The following is a 12,186-nucleotide window of genomic DNA, read 5'->3' as shown; positions in this document are numbered from 1 at the left end:
ACTCTCATATTATTCCACGTATTTTTTTTGTATTGTAAAACGATACAAATTCTTTTAACCACTTAAAGTCCTGTGTTTTGGCTATCTGTGTGCAAATTTTCAGTCAAATCGAAAGACATGTGTTTTGGGAATGGAGGAAAATGTAAACACGGTATTTTAACGTTCTCTACAATAAAATTTGATCAAAAACTTGTTTTTAATCAAAATAACTTGTTATGATGCATTATAATAACATTTTTGAGTCACTACTATTAAAATATTATTTTTTCCATTGATATTTTACAATAAAAAAATGCAAATTTGTTTAAATAAATACCAAATCGCTATAAAATTTTCGTGGACCCCCACTTGCAACTTGTGAACCCCCATTTTATTTCACGCCAACGTAGACCCCGTTGAGTCCCTCGTGGACCCCTGGGGGTCCACCTGGACCACTTTGGGAATCACTGCTTTAAATGATGACGCACGGGTAAAAACTCGCGGACTCAACTGTATATACCAAAAAAATGGAATTTAAAAATTAAAATCGACCTGTTTCGTCATTTCCTTAAAATCTAGTAGGTAACTACTGCCAAATATCGACGTGGACTCTTTTCTTTGGCCCACCCTGTATATGTAGGTACAGTGAGGACGTAAAAGTTTACATAAATTCAATATTTTTGTAACTAAAAATATTTTGACGAAATTCTCGGACAGGTCGATTTATATTTTTAAATTAGGATTTTTTGGCATGGCTATTATACTAGTGACGTCATCCATTTGGGCGTGATGGCGTACTCGATGATTTTTGTTAAATGAAAATGGGGGTCGTGTGTTAGCTCTTTTGAAAGGTGATTCAATTCTCTATTCAGTAATATAAACACTTATTTATACAGGGTGTCCAAAACATATTTTTTATTAAATTATTAATTGACACAAAAAGAAGAATGCAGTTAAATCAAAATCATTTTACATTCATTCGAATTTAATTAAATCAAAATACATTTTACTACTATCAGAAACGGGAAAAATGTTTATTTGATGAATAAACATTGCTTTTCGCTTTAATTAAATGTTCAAACTGCCAAGAGGCAGGTGGGTGGCAGCAAAAAATATAAAAAACATTTAAAAAACTTTTTAAAGGTTTATTTATTATTTTTAGGTCTCAGGAATTGAATCCCGTTGGAATTAAAATTGTTGCAGGAATGCAGAAAAGTGTCTGAAAATTAAAATTCCTCTGCAGTGGTGAAAAATAACTAAAAGCGCCAAAACATTTTTTTTGTATACCTCGAAACTTTTTTAACAATGTATAAAAAAATATAACCATTAAACATAATAGTTCTTTTTTTAAAAATTGTCTTTTTTCTTCCAATTTAGGAAGTAAAAATTCCCCTTAAAGGAAAACATTGTTCAAAATATGGATGATAGTAATTTTTGTTTTAAATGCAGATGTCAAAGAAATAGAAGAAAGAAAAGACGGAGAAAAAGGTGATGAAGAGGAGTGGAAAAAAAAAGAAGAAAAACCTACTTGTTGATGAGCCGCATCCCCAAAATTATATCAAGAAACCTCGAGTGTTGACAACCAATTATTTTTTTAATTCTACATAATAGATAGACATAATTTAATTCTACACTCACAGACAAAAAAATTGCATAGTTTATTTTTTAAGTATGTACCTACTTATATCTTTTTCCTTATAAAAAATTGTGTACTTTTTATTGCCAAATAAGTTGAGCTGGACTATCCTACGTATATTTATTGTCAATAAACTTGCATATTGCAGAGTCACAACTAATTTGTAGAGCAATTCATGAAATAGTCTGATTTTGCTTATAACGTTTAATTAGAAAAACAAACAATAACGGAAATAGAACAATTTTTTACGGCAACATTGTAACAATTTAGTACCTAGTATTTCCTCCTCTAGCTCTAATGATTACCTGCATCCTTCTAGGCATGCTCCGCAGAATAACTTGGATGGTTTCTTGCGGAAGTCGATTTCATTCTTCCTGTGCAGCATTTCTTAATTCTGCAATTAAGTTTGGAGCTGGATTTCTTGCTCGTATACGTTTTTTAGGATGTCTCATATCTATGGGATTTGCATCAGGGCTCACTGGTGGCCAGTCTAGAACCTCAACCCCAACATCTTCAAGATATTGTATGATTGTTCCTGCAGTATGTGCACGGGCATTATCATGCATTAGCAGTTAGCACAAAGTTATCATACCCAATGAAGCCGGCATAAGGAAGAACATGCTCTTCAAGGATGTGCCTAGTAAAATGATGGATGGCTTCAAGGATGGCCGCGTGCCGCATGTACCAGTCAGCATTCATTCGAATATTCACCTCAATAAGCTCCGTAGGTACGACTCTCCCTACTAATGCCACCCCATAGCATTATGGAACCGCCACCAAAATTGACATTTTGTACAAGATTACATTCTGCGAAACGTTCCCCAGACCTTCTGTATACTTACTCGATCACGTCCATCTGGCTTCCATAATTGTATCCTCGTTTCATCTGTGAGAAGAACTCTTCTCCATTGATGTTCGTTCCAGTTAACGTGGGTTCTTGCAAAGTGCAAATTTTGAGTTTTATGTCGTGGTAGAAGAAGTGGAACTGTGGCAGGCCGTTTTGGATTCAAACTAACCTCTTTAAGTCTTCGAGTCACAGTTCTGACACTTACATTAACTTGTCTTGTGATCAGTAATTCATTTTTGAGATAAGGAGCTGTAAGTTTACGATTTCGCAAAGATTAAGTCTTAAATATTGGTCATCTCTTGGCGTTGTACATCTTTTTCGTCCTTGAGCAGGTCGCCGTTTGTATTCCCCAGTCTCATTGTATCGCTTTACTATGTACGAGAAACAGTCGACTGATGGATATTTGCTATTTACGCAATATCTTTTTGTCTGTAACCCTCATTTCTTAAAGTAACAATTCTAGCACACACTAACTCGCTTAAATGTGGCATATCAGCAAGAAAACTGCAGAATCGAAAAATAAAACTGTCCAACTAACATATTATTCTAACTGACATTTCTACAAAACAAGAACTGTCAAGTTGCCAAAGCACACTTTCCATATACTATGCAATGTTTGTTAATTTGTTACATTATTGCATATTCGGTTATAAAGGCTATTTTAACCATTTATTTATCTCTAATAAATTAAAATACATCAAATAAATAAATATAATACTTAACATTTCAAATTTTAAAATTAAACAAATAATAACAATTGAAGATAAAATATGCAATATTTTTGTCCGTGAGTATATTATACTTATTACAATTGTTTGTCAAGGTTTTCAATTTTTTGTCAAGGTTTTTAACGGAATTACGTTCTTTCTCTTTGAGGTGATATAGGCCTGGATCCCGCGTACCAAATAAAAGTTTATTAATAGCAAGCAATAAAAGTACCACAATAAAAGTGATTATTAGCAAGCTGAAAATTTGTTGATAGCGTAACGGTGTCTAGTCGGACAAACTTTGATGTACGGGAACACTGAAACAGGGGAAGTTTTAATTGTGGAACAGTTTAAAAATTTGGAATGTCAGATTACGAGAACGTCCCATGTATTTCGTCGGACAGAACATCCAATTGATTTGTTACCCTTTCATTAAACTCTCATGCAAAAATTAGTCTGCTATTACTAACCAACACTATTCCTGTCATTTGACATGTTCTTCTTGCAGTGGCGGATCCAGAGAGGGGCGATGGGATCGATCGACCCCCCTCTCAAACTAAGTTATATATAAAGATTATAAAAACATTCATTTATTCATTTATTTTTCATAGAAATTTAGCCAATACCCTCTTGACGATACTGGCTCCTGCTGGGTCCGCCACTGTCTTCGTGTTTCACTCATTAAAATGCCCAGTTGGTGATAAACACCTGTCTGATTTTTGCATGAGAGTTTAATGGTAACAAATCAATTAGAAGTTCTGTCCGACAAAATACATGGAACGTTTTAGTAGTCTGGCGTTCCAAATTTTTACCCTGTTCCACAATTAAAACTTCCCCTGTTCCAGTGTTCCCATACATCAAAGTTTGTCCGACTAGACACCGTTAAGCTATTATAGTTATTAAGGTACCAAGGGTATTATAAGGATAATAACGCTTGAGGTCAATGGTGTACGTATATACCGAGGGCCTTTGGCCCGAGTGATATACGTTGACCGAAAGCGTTATTATCTATAATACCCGTGGTGCCTTCAACGTTTAATGTCCGACTAAATTATTCTTTAGGTATATGCAAAAAATTTGACTGAATTTTGAATTAATTAGTTTTCAAAAAGTACATTTACCAGCAATAGTCGTAAGGTAATTGTGGTAACCATAGTTTTACTTAGGTTGTTATTTGTCAATATTGACAGTATTTAACAAGTTATTTAATTTTAATGCCCTAGGCGTTATTTTTTAAAATAACGCCCTAGGGCATTATGTCATATTTAACTGACTTCGACATTAACAAATTTTCAGCTTGCTCTTAATCAATTTTGTTTTGTACGCGGTATCCAGATCTAATATTTATTTTAAAATTTTTCATTTCATGTTTTTTTTCAGATTTTTTTAAAAGAGTAGATTTATCTATAAAATACCTATGATCGAAAGTATTTTTATGGAGCCTTGGAGTCCATTAAAAAATCTAAAAAAAAATTCTGAAAGTGAGTTATATTGATCACCAATCACCATGGTTTTTGCTCAAATTTTTTGAACGAGTAGATTCTTCTTCTCTTTAGGAGCAGTTGAAAAATTACTCATATCTACTTTTTAAAAAGGGCCTAGCCGGGTAAGATGATGAAAAGTGCCCCCAACTCGATTCGAATTCTAAAGCGTTCGCCGTTTAGCATATATAGTGAAACTCACTTTTTGAAATTTTTAGCCCCCTAGGTGGTCATGTGACCCACCTAGAGCCTAATTAGGGTTTTTATGTTTTTATTTTTTATCTCAGTTGCGTCGAGAACTAGCGAAAAACTTTAAATGAAAAAGTTGTAAGCTTTAAAAAGATCTGTCCGAAAAAATTTTTGTTTTTAATTTTTGGCGGTAAATTTAAATTTTAGAAAGATTTTAAAATTTTAAATGAGTATAAAAAAATAACTAAGACATTCGTTTTTACGAAAAAAATACATAACGTGTATTTTTGCATAATATTTCACCCTGAATTTTTTCAAATTTTTAAAATTGGTGAAACGCACCTTTAAAAATAAAAAACCGCATTTTTTCGGGGTTTTTTTCGTTTTTTGATACAATTTTATACATATTTTTCAAAAAAGGTAACACCGTCACTAGTATAGGTAAAACACTGAAAAATAATTGGGGTTTGCTTAATAAAATTTTTTTTGACGCCATCCATTTTCAAGATACAGGGCGTTGAAGAAAACAAAATTTTACACATTTTTTACGATTTTTCCGAAACTACTGGCAACATTGTAATAAAACTTGGCTAGTTTTAAGAGGTAGTTATTGTACATGTTTTGACATACAATTAAGGATTTGATATTCACCATTGGCGCGCATAGGGGTAATGGTCTGAACTTTTCAAAGAAAAAAGATAGTACGCCACTGACATATTTCAAATTAACAATCATTTTTGGATTTCCCGTTCAATTTACGATCAAAAAACTATCTTCTCATTTTTTCATACGACGCGCCGTTTTGCTGCAAAAAATAAAATATCTCAACGCTTCCAAAGTATTCGAATTAGTTTTTATAATGGATGTACGACGAGTTTATGAATGTAGATGTAGAAACTACTAGAAGTTCGAATACTTTGTAAGGGTAAGATGTTTTATTTTTTGAATAAAAATGGCTCGTTGTATGAAAAAATAGGAAGATAGATTTTTTGTCACAAATTGAACGAGGAATTCAAAAACGATTGTTAATTTGAAATAGGTCAGTGGCGTACTATCTTTTTTCTTTAAAAAGTTCAGACCATTACCCCAATGCACCCCAATGATAAATATAAAATTCTTAATTGTATGTCAAAAAATGCACAACAACTACCTCTTAAAACTCGCCAAATTTTATTACAATGTTGCCTGTAGTTTCGGAAAAATCGTAAAAAATGTGTAAAATTTTGTTTTCTTCAACGCCCTGTATCGTATTGTACCACCATGTATTGAAAATGGATGGCACTACAAAAATGTTTTATTAAGCAAACCCCAATTATTTTTCAGTATTTTACCTATTCCAGTGACGGTGTTACCTTTTTTGAAAAATATGTATAAAATTGTATCAAAAAATGAAAGAAAACCCGAAAAAATGCGGTTTTTTATTTTTAAAGGTGCGTTTCACCAATTTTAAAAATTTGAAAAAATTCAAGGTGAAATATTATGCAAAAGTACAAGTTATATATTTTTTTCGTAAAAACGAATATCTTAGTTATTTTTTTATACTCATTTAAAATTTTAAAATCGTTCTAAAATTTAAATTTCCCGCCAAAAATTAAAAACAAAAATTTTTTCGGACAGAACTTTTTAAAGCTTACAACTTTTTTATTTAAAGTTTTTCGCTAGTTCTCGATGCGGCTGAGATAAAAAATAAAAATATAAAAACCCTAATTAGGCTTTAGGTGGGTCACATGACCACTTAGGGGGCTAAAAATTTCAGAAAGTGAGTTTCACTATATATGCTAAACGGCGACCTATATGGAATTCGAATCGAGTTTTCTCAGCACTTTTCATCATCTTACCCGGCTAGGCCCTTTATTGGAGTATCCAGAAAGAATAAAAAAATATAACGGAGTGTAAGGAACAGTGAAAAACTCCTCGCCTTGGCTGATACTAAACTTTATGGATTTAAATTTAAGTTAGAGTTAAAAAACTTCACAAATAATATTGATTTAATTTACATGCATTAGGATCTATCTAAAACAATTGATTAAAAAAGGTTAGTAGAGGTGTCTGGCGCCTTTAGTTTAGAGTTAATCGACGTTTATTTTTAGCTAATCTGTTCCTACATTGATTCATAAGTATATAGGGGCTATAGATATATAACTTTTGCTTTTAAAATAGGTGTTTGACTTACCGTGTTTAGGTCTTTCTTTCTTGATGGCTTCTCCTTTAATGCAAGTTTCCAATTCAAGTAGTAACGATCTGTAAAAAAATTGAACGCTAAAAAAATAAATTTGGTTACTAAATCTTACAGAAACATATCCCGACAAGTCCTTATAAAGTTTGATGCACTTTAATTAAGAGGGGTTTGGTTTGAAATCAACATATCAAGCACATTTTTGTGAATTTTTTCGAAGCTATGGTACAATTATTTTATTTTTAAATTAAATAAACATATTAAGTACAATTCAAAGAATATTTAGAAAAAAATTCAATCCAAAATATTGAAAAGTAAGCCATTGCTGACAAATTTTGACAGGCAGCTCACAAAAAAATGGATTTTGTGGACATCAGAACTCGTCACTAGATCATACGAAACAAAAAATTCAAAAGATTTAATTAGCTTATGAGTTTCACGAAGTCACAACGTCGAGTTTTTTTTATTTTTAATGATTTTTGAATTTTTAGTATCACTCAGAAATAAAAAAATGAAATTTTTGGTAAAAATTTTGTGAAAATCAACAGATTTATTATTGTTGAACAAAAAATAAACAAAAAAAGAAAAATATCTCGACGTTGTTACCTCATGAAATGTTTTAAGAAAATCTGTGCAAAATATCAAGTAGATCAGCCGAGTAGTTTTTCAGTTACAATGTCCACCGCATTTGAAAAAACAGTTTTGAGAAAAATGCGTTTAAAGTTTTGACAACTGCATCTTCATCTTCTTATTTGTCTGCCAAATCGTAAAGTGATGCACATTGTAATATGTTTTTTAAACCGAGAAGTAATTTACACAAGAGAAAGCGAACAGTTGTTTAACGTTTCTCACTATCAAGCGTGCTGGTGCGAAGTCGCGGCCAAGCGAGTCATAGGCGTAACCAGGGGGGTTTTGGGGGGTTGTAACCCCCCCCCCATTGGGATATACTTTGAGCTCTATACGCTTAACACCATAGCCCTCAGAGACCTTCCAGTAGTTGTAACCCCCCCCTTTTAGGTAGTTGTAACCCCCCCCTTAGGATCATCCTGGTTACGCCTATGAAGCGAGTCGAAGGTATTCTAGAGATATTCAATACGCTGTATCTCCAGTAATTTTACTCCGATTATTTTGAAATTTTCAGAGAGTAGTCTTGAAAGTATGCACTTTTGTTTGAAATAATAAAAAAATGAAATATTTCAAACCATAACCCTTCTCCCCCCCTTAAAGCAGACAAACTGGGTATTTTTTAAGGTAGGTACTAGTACACTTGAGAAGACCAAAAATAAGCATTTTTTCAAGATTTTTTTCTCAGAACCTTAATTAAAAATGAACCTAAAACTTTTTACACATTAATATCTAACTCTTATAGAATACAAAAATATATCTTTTTTCATTTATTGTACACTAATATTGTAGAGGGCGCCAAAGTCGAGGCCTCGAAAAATGATGGTGGACAGTTAATCTCAGGATTGGGATCTCTCAAACAAAAAAATCTATGGCGCTTGAAAAAGGAAGGTTTCTTACGTGAGAATTTACCATCGTTAGTGAAAAATTCCGCAAAAAAAAAGATTTTACGGAAATTTGAAAAATTTTTGTGAAAAATCGCCCCTTTTCCTTCAGTTTTTCATAGTTAAAAAATATGTATTTATTTTTTGGTCAAATTGTAGTAAATTGTCACGTAAGAAACCTTCCTTTTTTAAATGCAGTACGATTTTTTTGTTTCAGATATTCCAATCCTGAGATTAACAGAACTGTCCGCCATCAATTTTCGAGGCCTCGACTTTTGGGCCCTCTACAATATTAGTGTACCTACGTGCATAAATGAAAAAAGATATATTTTTTTGTACTCTCTAAGAGCTAGATATTAATATGTAAAAAATTGTATTGTTCATTATTATTCATCAAAATATGTTCATTTTTAATAAAGATTCTGAGAAAAAAATTCTTGAAAAATATGATTATTTTTGGTCTTCTAAAGTGTACTACATAGTACCTTAATATTGTTCTTCTAGTTCATCTCATCTTTTAATTGTTTCTTAAAATGTTTTGCAAAAACGAATAAAACAGCTCATAAACTTAGCAGATAAGCACAAGATTTCCGTACAGGAAGGTCATGTACAGATGGAATATTCGTCATAAAATAGATTACAGAGAAAGCATTTAGAACATATCGAATAGAAGAATGCATTTGACAGAGTCAGACTTAAAGATGTAAAACCTCTCTTGTATAATAGGTAGATGCCGGTTGATATTATAAAAACAATTAATTATTAATTATTAAAAATTAATTCTGCGGCACTTTTAACTGGCATTTCATCTGGCCAAAACCATTTCTTTTGACATGTAGGATTTGAAAACCAACAAGTTCTGGCATGTAGGTATTTACCATCTACTTGCAGTCCTTCAAAAAATGTACCGTAACCGATACATAAGATACTTATTTACTTATGGGATATTATAGGTACATATTCTTACATTTACTGCGCCAAAAACGATGGTTTAATTTGTAGCCGTTTCTTGGTCTGACTGTACAAAAACGTCAAAAATTTCGAATGTTTATTAAAAACATTTTGGAAAAAATATACAGGGTCATAAATAATTATGTTTATATTACTGAATAGAGATTTTCACACTAGCACACGACACGACCCCCTATTATCATTTAAAAAAATTATCTATTAGGTACGTCATCACACCCAAATGAATGACTTCACTAGTATTATATACCTACATGCCAAAAAAATCATAATTTAAAAAAATAAAACGTTCGTCAAAATATTATTAGTTACGAAAATATTGAATGTATGAATATCTTTACGTCCTCACTGTGTGTGTCATGGACGTAATAATGGGCATTTGTAACGTTTGACAAGTCTTGTCTTAAGTAGGTATTTATGTAATTCTCAAAACCCTTATTTCCGTCTTTTCAATCAACACTTTTCTGTTGTCCTGTGCTCTTCTCCAACGGAAATTCATATTTCGGATAATTCTTTGTAGCGACGTTTCTGGTGATTTAATGTTCAAATCTTTTTCAATGTTGTTTTTTAATTTTTTACCGGTAGCACGACAATTTTCTGTTCTATGGAAATCGTGTAATTAAGTGTATATGCCGAATAATAATTTGATATTCTGGTAAATCGGTGACAGTTGACTTTCGTGTATGGTAGGTTTCTTTGGAGAAAAGGCTACTTTGTTTTTATTATCCAGAGACCGTTTGCCCTCTTGTACCATTCTAGATATTGTCCAAACGAAAATGTCTATAACGGCGTAAATAACCATTGACAATAATTATAATTGGTATGTTGCAGGAATAATTCTTCAAAATTTAAGCAAACACAATATAGAAACAAAAAAAAGAAAATACACTGAAAAGCAACTAAAAGCGATAGAAGAACATTTTTTAAAAAAAATTAGAGCTTTCTAGGAGAAATAGGACCTTTCTCCACATATGAAAAATGATGAAAATATATATAAGTAGGTATGATACTAATAATTGAACCAGGGGAACAATGACAAAATTATTTTACAGATCTGGTAAATAAAAAAGGAAGTAGTAATGGAAAGAAACCATCAAATTGTACATTATCACATAGTAATAGATACATAGTATCTACAGAGCAAGAACTGGTAAACGAAATAACAGACAAAACTAACGACTGTAATGAAAACGCGGAGAATACGATATTTCCTAATGAGATACATCATAAGACACATCGAAAGAGTGGGAAAAGACTTGTCTCGAAAATGGTACTCTCGAGAAAGACAATACAAAAGAAAAGCAAAGGTAGATAAAAAGAGGCAGAGGAGCAGGGAGCAGCGTATCAGAAGATTGACAAAGAAGTAACATTGAGAACTGAAAATAAAAAGTGTTGGATAATTTGATAAAAAATAATTAAAGCAAAGATATTTTAAGCTCTAGATCTCTGAGGCCCGTTAAGGTTTATAAATAATAAATTATTATAATCGATTTATGGCCGGAATAGTCAGTCAGTTAGAGGTTTACTTAAATATCAAAAATTAATACTTAGTAAATCCATTAAAGCTCCTTACCTGTTGCTTCAGCATTTTTTTACATAGTAGTGTCCAGTGTCCACTTCACTTTTTGTTTTTTAAAAATAAAATACGAAAAATAATAGTGATACCCGTTGACGCAGCTACATGAAGCGATGGCGATGTACAAGATACCGTATTTTGCTATTTCATTGATTGTTAAACATAGTAAACAAGAAATATCACAAGGAAAAATTCCTGTACCTACTGGCTGTATACCATAAATCACAAAAAATAAAAACCTTATTTTGTAAAAGGTATATATGTATTTAAAATCCCTAAAAAGGGCTGTATCACAAAACGTTTTCGGAATCAATATTCCATCATCAGTGTTATCACAGGTTTACATGCTTTAAGCCACCAAAATGTACGGGTAAAAACCCTTAAATTGATTTTAAACAGTTGGGGTTACATTATTTTATCTGATTTTGAAGGATGTTAAAAATATTTCCCGATTAACCCCTGGCATCACATGACATCAACCATATTGGTTGGAAAATTGTAATCCTACCTACGAATCCTCCCTTAAATACATATACCTTTTACAAAATAAGGTTTTTATTTTTTATAGTAAACAAGGTGATACTTACCAAATTAAGAAGTAGAATACGTATATGCAGAAGAGAACTTCGAAGAGTACGTATTGTGTAGCTTTGAATCGAGAAAATCAACAGTACCTACATAAGATTCTTACCATTAGACAACTGCTGGAAAAGCCTTCGGAATTTAATAAAGATATATGTACACAGTCACATGCTCTTTCGAATTCACAGAAAGACTTAAGATAAACTGAACAGCAGCGCCCCAAAATGAGGAAACAGTGGAGGAAATATGGGAAACATATTGGGATGAAGGAAAACAAGAAATGTATAACCCGAGACACATTACAATTAACAGAAAAATACAATTAAAATCAAAGAAGAAATGTTACGAAAGGAAACAGCAAAAAAGCGCAAGAAAGAAAATACAAAGAAAAAATATAGCAGTTAAAAAGCAAGCCAGAAAAGATAAAAAATTACGTAAATGATAATGCTGAAAATCTCGGAAAGAACTGCGCAAAAACGACTTGAGGACACAATACACCATCATAGTCCAGGGCGCATCTGTTTTGAGATGGACGT

At 32.1% G+C, this 12,186-nt stretch overlaps 1 protein-coding gene across 1 annotated transcript in view; it reads right to left on the bottom strand.

Annotated features, from left to right (window-relative positions):
• The window catches only part of LOC114342188 (D-2-hydroxyglutarate dehydrogenase, mitochondrial), a 201,249-nt gene that overhangs the window by 110,884 nt on the left and 78,179 nt on the right, over positions 1 to 12,186 (bottom strand). The window contains exon 2 of the mRNA XM_050655653.1: positions 7,013 to 7,080. The gene's annotated coding sequence lies outside the window, so the exon portion shown is untranslated. The remainder of the gene's footprint in view (positions 1 to 7,012; positions 7,081 to 12,186) is intronic.

Source organism: Diabrotica virgifera, chromosome 7, assembly GCF_917563875.1.
Source record: "Diabrotica virgifera virgifera chromosome 7, PGI_DIABVI_V3a".
NCBI classification, from domain to species: Eukaryota; Metazoa; Arthropoda; class Insecta; order Coleoptera; family Chrysomelidae; genus Diabrotica; species Diabrotica virgifera.
This window is presented reverse-complemented; position numbering and strand designations above follow the sequence as displayed.